Source organism: Acipenser ruthenus, chromosome 7 (assembly GCF_902713425.1).
Source record: "Acipenser ruthenus chromosome 7, fAciRut3.2 maternal haplotype, whole genome shotgun sequence".
NCBI lineage: Eukaryota > Metazoa > Chordata > Actinopteri > Acipenseriformes > Acipenseridae > Acipenser > Acipenser ruthenus.
Window position 1 is genome coordinate 3,954,855 of NC_081195.1, and position 12,615 is coordinate 3,967,469.

At 35.4% G+C, this 12,615-nt stretch overlaps 1 pseudogene; it reads right to left on the reverse strand.

The window, feature by feature from the left end:
- LOC117415685 (catenin alpha-3-like) overlaps positions 1–12,615 on the reverse strand; it is a 216,080-nt pseudogene that overhangs the window by 28,898 nt on the left and 174,567 nt on the right.

A 12,615-nucleotide genomic window follows, 5' to 3' on the forward strand; every position in this document is an offset into this window, starting at 1 on the left:
CTGTCACCTGTAAAAGTGGAATATGAAAGTAGCAGCAGCAGCAAACACCTGCATCATTCCATGTCTATACAATACACAATATACAATAGTCAAAACACATATTAGGAATGTATAAAGGGGTAATCTAACAGCATTGTTTCTTATTTATTATGGAAAGCCCTTGAAACAAGCTTTAAAATGACATTCATTCATCCACACAATTGGACTTGCTTTTGTGGGGTTTTTTAGGCCCAGCTTACATGTGACCACAAGCGTATTGAGGTTGGTCATGAAAGGGTGGTGATTAGGGATGTCACGGTGTCAAATTTTGACGGTATGTTAATCGTCCAAAAATATACCACGGTTATCGTCGTACCGCGGTATGATGCCATTTTTTTGTAATACGTTTTTAAATGGCTATTTAAAAAGAAATACACTCAACGAACACAAAAGAAAGAAGAACAGTTAAGCTGGGTATGACACCATTGCAAAGTTAAGCGGCATCTAGGGGACCTTTTTAAATTGGGAATAAAATGGTATTCATTTTTGAATACATAAAACCAAAACCCCTACAACACTATCAACTCGAGGAGACGGCAACATCTTTACAATACCATTTAAAATAAAAAGAATACAAATGCCTGTAGCATCTTAGGCTTAGTTATATAGTAGTAAACAGACTTTGTGATTCTTTGCATTGGTGTGTGCTTACTGTGTTTCTCTTGACCGATACGATAGATAATACCTACTGTTACTTCTTTGGTTTGGTAAATTAATAGGAAGGCAGTGATGAAAAGTTACAGTGCCGCCTTCTTCTTGCTTATATTTTCAAGTATTTGTGTTTCATTTACTGACAATCACATTTGCTAGCGATCATTGTTTAGTAGGGCGGTTTATATAAAATATGACATCACTTATTTAATAGCCTACTCGGATAATCTCATGCATGCCAGTTTTCAGAACAGCAACAGCAAGCCTCAGCCTCTGCTTCCTGATTTACTGGTAAAAACTGTTCGGGACATCGCACATTTTTCATATTCATTTAAAATTAAGTATACTGAACTGTGTAAATTAGAAGGCTTTGAAAAGCTACAGAAAGTATTTGCTATATGTGTGGATATATATTTTCTTCTACCAAAGTCACTGATGTAGCTTTTGTCAAGTACTGTACACTCACTATGGAATTGTACATAATTTTAATTGAACAGTTTTATATTCACCTTCTTTGGGTGGGCCACTTTATTTGCTTGTGGATTTCCATGCTGTTGGAGGTTTCCTTTTAATTGTTGTTGTGAAACACAGAACACTGACAATTACACCACAAAAGTAAAGTTTATACAAAAGAATGCCTGTCTGCAATATTCCAAACTTTTGCCTATTTGTACACAAGTGCATTCAGTGTGCTTGCTGACTGGAGTATAGTTTTTGATTAGCATAATCATTTACTTTTAATATTCCTTTTGATCAAATTAAGGGCTGGTTAAAATATTAAAATGTACAAACAATTAAAAAAAATGTTTCTCAGAAACACTTTGCTCTTTCAAGGACAAAAGTTAGCTAAATATACTCAAGTGCTCTTTCCATGAATGCGGCATATTTTACTGGTTTCGTCAGTTAAATAAGTAACATTAGGTAAAACCAGCTAGCAGGCAAATTGCAATCAACCAAACAATTATTATGCAACTCAAATTAAATAGTTCTACACAGATTTTTTTGCATTACTGGTTTTGACAGAGAAAACATGCAACATTCATCACAACGAAGCTTAATAAACGATGCAGACTTTCTGTCGAGGTGTACCATTTGATGTGCTTGTGATTAATCACAAAATGTATTGTCAGTTATCTTGGAGAGAGGTAAGATGAATCCTTGTAGGCTGTTGTGCCAGTGAAAGCAAAATTAAACATACTTATCTGATTACTTTCACTGTCCAGGAAACTGTCAGACCGTTCAACACAGAAGATGCTGCTCATTAAGTGGAAGAATGCCTCAGTGCTATTTCAAATGATCTTGATGTAGAATGGGGCATTTATCTTCACGCGTAAGTAAAGTAAGACTCTTGAATGACTTTGTGCAAATGGGACTTACCATTCTCAGTGAGGAAGTTGACATTTTTCATGACTCCTTGTGTATAGATGCCTGACTCATAGTTGTCCATCTCCCCGGTTACCACATGGGCAACTCTGGCAGCTCGTCCCCGGATTGCCCCCGCTGCACGGTCAAGGCTGTCAAGATCATGTTCTCGAAGAGCAATGATGCATTTATTAACATCTTCCAGTATGTGGCTCTCTGAATGTAAAAAAGAATATTGGAATGAAGAACTGTATATATAGAACCCCATGAAATTATTTTTATTTTTTATCATTTTCCATTTTATTTTTCACAAATGCCATTTTATTACAGATACACATTAATGAAACAGCTAAAATAGATGTATATCAATAATAGTATAGTATACATCATATTTGGTAACACTTTGTATTAAGGTGCTGCATATTAATGGTTTATAAAGGGGTTAAAAAATATATAATAGATACTTAATAACTTAAGTTATAGAGTGCTAATAAAGCATTATATATGGTTTATAACCATGTAATAGCCATATACATAATTACATTTAAAAATCCTGAAGTATAATAGGTGGCTAACCCTAACCCTAACCCTAACCATATTGTACTTTGGGATGTTTAAACGTAATTCTGTTTATGGCTATTGCATAGATAAACAACACCTTAATATAAAGTGTTACCCATATTTTTTTTATTAAACATTATCCGATTTCTAACATTTTAACAAACAGACCTCGCACAGAAAAAATATTTAGTTAACATAATTTTTCATTAGCAGCAGTAACGGTAACGTACAGTCCCCTACTCTTTTTAATCAACTGCCTATTTATAGTAAATACTGCCCTTGCCTTCTATAAAAAACAATAAGATTATATATATATATATTTACACTGTCCTACTATTGTGGGGCTGTCATAATAATTGCACATACAGCAATCTACCCATTAAAAAGGATAGGATTTGTATTTCAATCCTATTGCACTGAAGCAGGGCTCCAGTATACAAAACAAGAGGCTGAGCCTTGACAACTACGATTGCAAGTATTTATTTGAAGTATTTTCTGTATAAATCTCACAATTTAAAAATGTCCTCCAATATGTTTATTTTTTAATGATTTTTATATCTGCATTTTGTTTTATTTAATTGTATATGTCACATTTCGTGTTATTTCGTATTTGCGAAAGACGGGGCTCTGTGTATAGAATATGGGTTGATAAACAATCACATACATTGGATATGGCATGGACTGAAGGACAAAATCAACTAAATTCAGTATAATTCACTTCAAATGTGCAGGATTATATATTATGATTTTTGTAAAACGTTTCCTGATCATGTAAACACTGATGATTGTTGAGTTTTCTACTCTGTGCAATTATTATGAATTTTATTTTGGAAACATAATGTTGTAAATAATTTATTCTGAACCAGTTATTAACCTGTTGAAGGTTCACAGCGTCTGATGTTAAACTGATGGTTTATTTCTTATAAAAAGTATTACAAGAGAACATTAAGCCTTTCTCAGAAAATGAGGGATGACAAATCATTAACTCACAACAGGAAAAGTAACAGGGCCAAAACAGGCCCTTAGGAGTTGAAACAAGTATCACACATTAATTTAGTAACTTTTCTTTCATAAATGACTGTACCACTAGTTTTCTAAATGTGTGAAGCTTGGAGAATTCCTAAGAGAATCTGTGTCATTCACATTTCTAATTACTAATGCAGGCTGAGTTTAAGCATCATGTCAGGCAAATTGCAAAACACAACTGCCAGTACATACGTGACACCAAGTATATTGAAAGCAAGGGCTTCCACACAGGTGTGGCTCATGCGTTAATTAAGCAAATAACATTCCAGCATGCTTATGGTCATGTATACAAATGCTGGACAGGCCTGGTTGCCTTTAATTATGGCTAGCATGGCTGCAAGAGGAGACCTCAGTGACTTTGAAAGAGGGGTGATTGTTGGGGCGCATTTGGCAGGAGCTTCAGTGACCAAGACAGTTCAACTTGCTGAGGTTTCACGAACAACAGTGTCTAAGGTGATGTCGGCATGGAACTCCGAGGGAAAGACATCATCAGCAAAGGGCAACAGTGGGCGGAAGCGCATACTCCAGGATCGTGATATCCGTGCATTAATTTGAAGTGCAAGGCAAAACAGGCGAGCAACTGCAAATCAATTGACTGCAAATTTCAACCTGGGGTGCGAGCAGCCAGTTTCATCAAAAACTGTCCGCCGAGAACTACACAAAGCGGGATACCATAGTGGCCCAATGCCCTATTAAGTGACTTTACATTGGTGTTTCCATTTTTTTGTCCACTACCTGTATGTGCTTATAATAAGGACGATTAAATTGTTTTCTTTTTTCTGATCATTATATAACTTTTAATTAAGTTCATGTGTGGCATTTTCTCTATCATTGATTGGTACTGTATAAAAGCATGGATTAAAAATAATCATAACAGAAACACAGATGCAATGACTTAATGGCTTGAAGCATATTCAGAAAGACAAACTTGCATTTCCATCTATATAGTTAGCAAAAAGAACATTCTTCCATTTCCCTAAAGATCCAAAACAATTTTTAATTTAGCAAGAGCCATGCAGGTTTGTATGCCATTTAAAACAAAAATAAAAAAAATAAGGTCATTCAAAATAATAACTAGATTTTGTGTTTCTTTATACATACATATTTTAACGCATTATAAGAGCTACGTAATTATCAAATAAGCTTGTTTTATAATGGTGCTGTTAAAAATAGCAAAAGGTTGAGGTCAGGGGACGTGAACAACAGAGATAATAATAATAATAACAAACTAGCGTTGGTTTGTGTAGAACCAGGTTCGTGGTCGTTAAGACCATTGCTAAGGAAGTGACGGGAGATGGTCACCTGCATATAAGCCTGCAGCTCTCTGCACTCCGTGTGGTGGGTGTTCAAGAGGAGGAACGAGAGAGAGAGAGAGAGAGAGAGAGAGAGAGAGAGAGAGAGAGAGAGAGAGAGAGAGAGAGAGAGAGAGAGAGAGAGAGAGAGAGAGAGAAACAAAACTAAACTTAAAAGTAAATCCTGGCCTGGATCATTTGTTGTTTATTTTGTGTGATTTTGTTTTGTTTAAACCTTTCATTTTGCTCTGTGAGCAAGACTTTTTGTTTAAAACCTTTTATTTATTTTTGTTATTTAAAAATAAAACAGCGCAAGTGCCTTTGCACTGTATCTGCAGCGCCTGTGTTTCTTCCTGCAGTCTGGCCTGGCGTCACCACACACGACCATCCTGTCACATACGGTTATATACAATTATAATTATTGTATTCATTTCAGACAATGTGGAGTGAATACACGTGTACAGTAACTGTGGTTCCATTTTTGTTTTGTTTATGAAAGCTAAAAGACAATGACATACCTTTCTTAAATGCCTGGTCAAGCATGCAGAGTACCTGATGATAACTTTTTATATATCTTGTTCTGACATATGCCTTTTCCCATTATTGTGACACTAATACAAGTCTGGTTTGCTCCACTCTGTATCAGAATATGAATGATTTCAGTAAACTTGAACACTTGGCATGAAGTTAATAATGCATCTGCAATTAATTTCTGCCTTAAGCTGGTTATTTGGGGGCATTATATAACCTATGATCTTTAAGAAAACAACCTGTCAGTCTTTTTCTTATGTAGTTGCATATTCCATCTAGGCCACCTAAGATTTGTTCCACAATACCGCAGTTGCACATTCCAGTTTAACATTGATATGTTCTCTTTGACCAGTGAAAACACATGTCTATCCTCTAAATTGCAGGGGTTTTTTTTACAAAGAAGGACAAGGGCATGTTGTCCTGTCTTCCTCAGAATAGAAACTTTCATCTATTTACTGCACAAACCTAAACCCCTGCTGTATTTAACCTAGCTCCAGCTTAATTACTTGGTCTTTCAATTTGAATACAAATCCATTGTATTGTAATACAGTTACAACAACAGCAACAACATCACATTTGATGATATGGAGCATTGTTTTACAGAGACAACCAGTCTGTTGCACAAGCACCATCAAACACAGCAAAACAATGTTAGAACATAAATAATAGTCTAAATATTGGTGACACAGGGTTAGCTAAAACAGTCACCTTTCATACCGACTGACACTTGAGTTGTATGAGTAATGACAAGCTAAGAGATATCCCGAGTGCAAGGCTACCAACACAGCCAGTCGGTATTTGATTCCACCTGACATTTTAACACAAGCCAGGATGCTCTATTACAGAAACAGCTAGCTATGACAGAGGGAGATGATGCTTCAGAATGCTGTTTTTCAATTCCATTTCAAACAAAGAGAATGTGTCAAACATCTTATTCTAGCTTGGTTTTTAGAAATGTTTTTTTTTTTTTTTTTTTAGAATTGTTTATTATAAACTGACAGGCAGGCAGGGAAATTAATTCCCCAAATCTGAAATACTCCAAATAAACCGATTAAAATAATTAACTTATCCTTTTAGCACACTTTTGACGCAAAGTGTTACCTAGCTAATTTATTTTGTTCCTCAGAAGCATGCATACTACATGTTCTTTGTATTTTAAATGAAAATGAAAGAAACAAAATGGTGTAATCGGCACTTTGAATGCAGACATTGTGGTCAGTTAATACAAAATAACCAAACCAGACAGTTGTGTCAAATCAAGTAATGTACAGAAATGATTGCCCACCAGCACTCTCAGAGTTGGGACATACTATATAAAACTGGCAATTTCAAACTCTCCTTATGGGGAAGCTTATTTCAGTCAAAGCACATATGTTTTTTCTACATGGTAAAAAAGAAATGATCCTGCAGTTGCAAAATCCAGAGCTGCCAACCCCATAACAAAAAGATGAGCTTAGCTTTTTTTATCCTCCAGGAAGAAGCAGGTGGGAGGTGACAGACTAAATGATATGGCCAATGGCTTACAAATTGTGGCAGCTACCGAAATTGATAAATGAGTAAACAAGCCCTTTGACCCTGGGGCCTATCTGGGGTAAGAGTCCAGGCACTCCTTCTGACAGCAGCACCCATCACCTTTTAAAAGGAAATATAGGACTTCGACCATCAGTTGTCCCATCATCCAAAAACAAGATTGAGCAAGTGCTGATTCACTTACTAAAATAGCTTGTGAAACAAATGCGTGATGCCCCCTGAGACTGTACTCTATTAAACAATGGTTTAATGTTTGGCGTGTCCAGCATGAACACATTTTTACATTTTCTTAATTCTCCAATTACCTGTCTTTTCTTTAAAAACGATGCTCTTAGTGAAGTGGCACATTCCTTGAAAGAATTCTCAACATGTAGTTTTGGTTTCACTGAGAATTCTATATTGAAAAACTGTCTGAATATGTTTTAAACAGTTTGATTTTAGTTTCTGGTTCTTGTCTGCTCCTTACACACCTTATTGTGCTTCGCATTATGATTGACACACAACAGAGACTCAGACAGTCAAGAGCACTTCATATTCTGTTTGAAGGACCCACAATAAAGCATCAACCAGAGTTTCTATAGCAACACAACAGTGTCTGGGTTCAAATTCGCTACCAGCTCCGAAAACAGTGGGGAACTAATTGCTTATTAGTCTCATAAAATTTTGTTGCATAGTAATTAAACTTCCATTCAATCACAGATTAAAAAAAAAAAAAAAAAAATGTATCAAAGATGAGTAGAATATTCTGGTTATGTTCACAGTTTGAAACAACTGTACTCCACTGCGAAATATGGGCGAAATATGCAGCAACATCAAATTAAAAGCTGACTTCGTATTGATTGCATCTAGCAGAATGGCCTTGCATTATCAAACAAAACAAAACAAAAAATATCAGATTTAAGCATTTAAGAAAACAACAGTGTGGCAAATTATATCAGTATTAGAACATCCTGGAAACATAATGCAGTTTCTACAACAAACTGTTATTGTTCTGTATTATTACATGGGGGGAGAAACATTGTCCTATTAAATTAATCTGACGTCACAGCCATGTTCTGATGTCACAGCCATGCATGGGATTATTAAGTATTTAGTAAAGCTTTCGCAATATTTTGCTTTGCATAACAAAGCATTAATAATACATTCCATAAACACTCTTATACACTAATAGCTCAGCACCAATAATGCCAGTATTTAAACAAGAAAGCAAACTGTTTAAACTGTATAAGGTGTCTAGGTTAATCGATATATCCTACTAAGAATATTGGCCTGTATTCTTAAAGCACCACGATGCCAGTTAAGTTAATATGGCTCCAGTGCATTAGCTGGCATGCTAATGTTTTATTCATACAGCCCATTCACATTAAATACAGCAGCAGAAATAAAATAATTCTGAAACATAAATTAAACATGATATTTGTTTATTGGATAACACAATCTTGATCTGCTAGGGAGCCTATAAAGTATTCATGCAACTGCCAACAGTCCTAAAAAAACAAACAACACTGCCCAAAGAAAAGTTGCTTTTGAACAGTAAGCAGCCAGTAATATGTTCTATTGTAATAGATTAAATAATATTTCTGCTAATCAGAACTGAAGTAAAGAAAACAGATACAAAAAGTAACAGGGAGACTATGGAGGCTTTTTGCAAATGGTTTACACAGCTACTGTGTAGTTTAGTCTCCATTAAGCCTTGACAATAGTAGTCTTACCAAGTAGAACAAGTTCAGGAGGAAGACATGTCCCTATTCAAATTTCAATTTCAGAAGCTGTTATCCTTTTATAAAACATATGCTGATGACTCTAGCCCCTTTGTGTCCTGCAGAATATCATGTCAGTTTCCTATATGCACATGATTCAATGTGATAGCACCTCATTTCTAAGGAAATATGCATTATTCATGATAATTTAAAATATATCTTCAGAGATACAAGAGAATACTGTAGTCCTTGCAGCGGCCCATGACAGATTAATTATGAGTTTCAGAGAGCACCACATTCCACTCCATTATTCTGGTTAAAAGCAACTATTTGACTTAAGCAATCTAATGTAATCACAATGGAAATTTTTATTTGGCCTACTTTAAAATGTGATCTTTTTTTTATTATTTATTTATTTTTTTAAGGTTTTGGCTCAAGAAATCAGTTGACACTTGCAATGAGGCCTGCTGTTTTAGTATTTTTGTTTTTGTTGTATTGTTTCCTAAATTGAATTAATAATTCCCTGTAAAATGTTATATGAAAATATACTGAAAGGCAACCCTTGTTTTCAATTTCTATAATGGAGCTTGTAGATGTCATGCATAACCCCCTGCTGGGTTAGCAGCTCACACAGATAAAGAGTGGCATGTAGTTTTCAGGTCCCTGCAGCTCTGGAATCTATTTTAAAATATACAGTCCCTCTCAGCCTTGTTTTGAAAGTGCCGTCTGGCGTTGGGTAAAATTATAATTTGACAAAAAAAAATGTTTTAAAAAAGGAGACATGAAAATAAATTGTAAAAACTGTATAAACCGAGATTGGATTTTTTCAACAATGTATGTTTTTGGGAACAACAGACACAAAAAAAAATCATATTTTAGAGGAAAACTGGACAAGATAAATACAAAGCCTTGTTTATTTACTGCTGTTTGATGTGTCCTAAGATATTTTGTTGTATGTAGCGTCAAAAAATAAACTGCAATTCAACAGTCCTCAATTATGTTCTTTTCCCCAGGATATTTATTGGCACAGTACTATGGCTATTAAATCTGTACCGCTGTATACCCTCCTCCAGTATTATGACAGCAAGAGAACAATTAGAGTTCTCCTGTCAGCCAGCTCACTCGCAAGTGCTTTGTTAAAAATCACATTGTGAGAAGCAGTACTTTCATGAGGAGTCAAGGACAGCTACCTAGATTTGAAGGTTAGCGCTGAATTAGGTGCTAAATGGAATGACCACATACAGTACTACTCAGGAAGCTACCTGTCTCTGGTCTGTGTTCAAGCAGATCAAGCTGTAGAGAAAAGGGCATTAGTGGAGCTGTGATTTGAACAATTAAGGTCACTTACTGTGGTGAGTAATCCTGGTTTCTCTTGAGCATATCCTTCTTCCTAACACGCTTTCTGAATTTAAGCAATAAAACACTTACCAGTGTGTGGGTGTCAAACAAAATGTTGACCACAAAGCAAGGCCTTTGCATCTTTTTTTGGAATGCTATTATACACTTTTAAAGGTGTAGCAACAGATGTTTTTGTTTTTTTTAATATATTTTAAAATGCACATTTTTCTAAAACAGAAATAATACACTGCTCAAGCCAGTCACCTAATCACAGAAAAAATAAATATATCTTAAACAAAAAATTGCAAGAACTCAGCAGTTGTTCAGAAATATATATGCTAATAGTATATGTGATCACAAACGAAACCTTCTGAAAAATAAATAATTGAAAACAAATGAAAATTGGATTTTGGGACTGCTGGGATATTTAATCAGGAAATGTGTCTGCTTCTTTGAATGCTAACATTTATTGTGGATACTTAGAATTGTATGAGATAGCTGCATTATTTCTTTGGGCTTGAAAACCACTTGAGTATTACATGTGTTGCCGCTCTAGAGTGTTATTCAGCAAAAGATTTTGTTTAACTGAAAGCCTTTTCACAAATTGTACACAAAACAGATGAACAATGATCTGATGCAGATATCCCCTGAGCAATGCTCTTTCACTTGCATCCTGCTTCAAGGCCCACTAAAAAACAACCTGCACTTAACCCATAACCAAGAGTGGACATGCTCTCAGTGCAATTCTGAAACTTGGGTCGACCCAAAATTTGAATTATTGAAGTGTAAATAGACACAATCACAGTGCAGTAAGTTGATTGAATTACGTTTAAGGTTCTCTGTTCTCAAGTGTAAAGTATCCAATAGACCTGTGTAACTTTTGTTCACAAATGTATATTTCAAAAACATGTGTCTGGGGTCTTTATAGAAAATTTTAATAATTGTTTCTATACACAAAAAATTATTTGGAGAAATATTTGTGAAATATTATCAAGTTGTGTGTTTTTATGAACTGATGGCCTTGGGAAATAAAAGCAGACTAGTTCTGGTTGTAGTTAACCTAAACCTATACACAGTAATGAATTTGAAATAAAACTGATTGGCTTTCAGTACTATAAATAGAGATAGCAAACAATACTGCAAGCATCAACACCTTTAAGCTATGAGAGGGTGGATTTTAATAGAGATGCTTAATGTCAGTCTAATTTACCGTCACCTTAATTATGCCTAACATGCAAACACAATTTTAAATATGCAAAGTATACTATAAGTCTGCTGCAAAGTTGTGGCACATTAATGTCATCTAAATCTCAACAATAAAAACATCACTTTAATCTGTTTATTATAATTGTGTTTCACAAGTTTCAGAAATGCAGTTTCTATAGGGCTCCTGAGTGGCGCATCTGGTAAATGCACTCCGCCCGGAGTGCCGATGTGACCTATAGCTTGGAGATCGCTGGTTCAAATCTAAGCTATGCCACTGCCGACAATTGGTCAAGCACTGCCCCGGGGTAGGGATTAGGTTGCCTGCTGGCCAGCCTGTACGCAATTCAGAACTGCGTGGTCCTCTGACACTGTAAGTTCTGGATATGGCTGCACAGCGGCCTTACAGAGTGGAAAAAAAGCAGAAGGCTGACAGCACATGTTTCGGAGGACACGAGTGCTCGTCTTCGTCTCTCCCGAGTTAGTCCAGGGGTTGCAGCGGTAAGCCAGGTTGAATAATAATTGGACATTCCAAATTGGGATAAAATTGGAAAATTAATAAAAATAATTGTTAAAAAAAAGAAATGCAGTTTATATTGATTTGTAATAGTACTTGTTTCTTTTTTTTTTGGTTTTCTTTTTCCAGCTTCCATAATTAAACCCTTTTCCCCATAACCCTACTGTAATGTTTCTGGCATTATTCTAACCCATGCCCTGACTGGTCTATTTATTTATCTAATCTTATTTGAGTACAGACTGTGGCTGCCCTTGGGCTTCCATTACTGTGCCCCATTGCATTCCAATTAAACATTGTTTGGGACATTTCTTCACATTACTTCTGTTACTTAAACTGCCAAATGTAAAGGCTGTAGGACTATCACTTATATAAAATATAAAGAGCTTTCCGAGGCAGCTACTGTATGTACTAGATGCATAGCCCAAATATACATCCCCAAAAATCACAAATAATTCACAGCGTCACTTGTTCTGAAATAGCTTTCTTGTACAGTAGTTTACATCATACTACCTCCAAGACACTAGGTATATATTAATACATAGGACTGCCACTTTTTAAAAACTTAGACAACCTGGAATTCTGAACTAGAAACAGTCCATGTATTATAACTGTAGAGTCTGTTGATTAACTGCCATGAGTGACTCTGACTCAGAGAATATTTACTTATCCTATAATTATTTGTTATTATTAACACATTTGTAGGACAACATTTCCAATTGATTCCTTGTTATTCTAAAATAAAATATTAGGTATGTTATTTGGAAATCATTAATACACACAGGAAAGGTTGACTAAATGTGTTTTCTACAAGTGCATTCGAATTTAGCTACATCCATATGGCGTGTAGATTGCCAAACACTGCAAT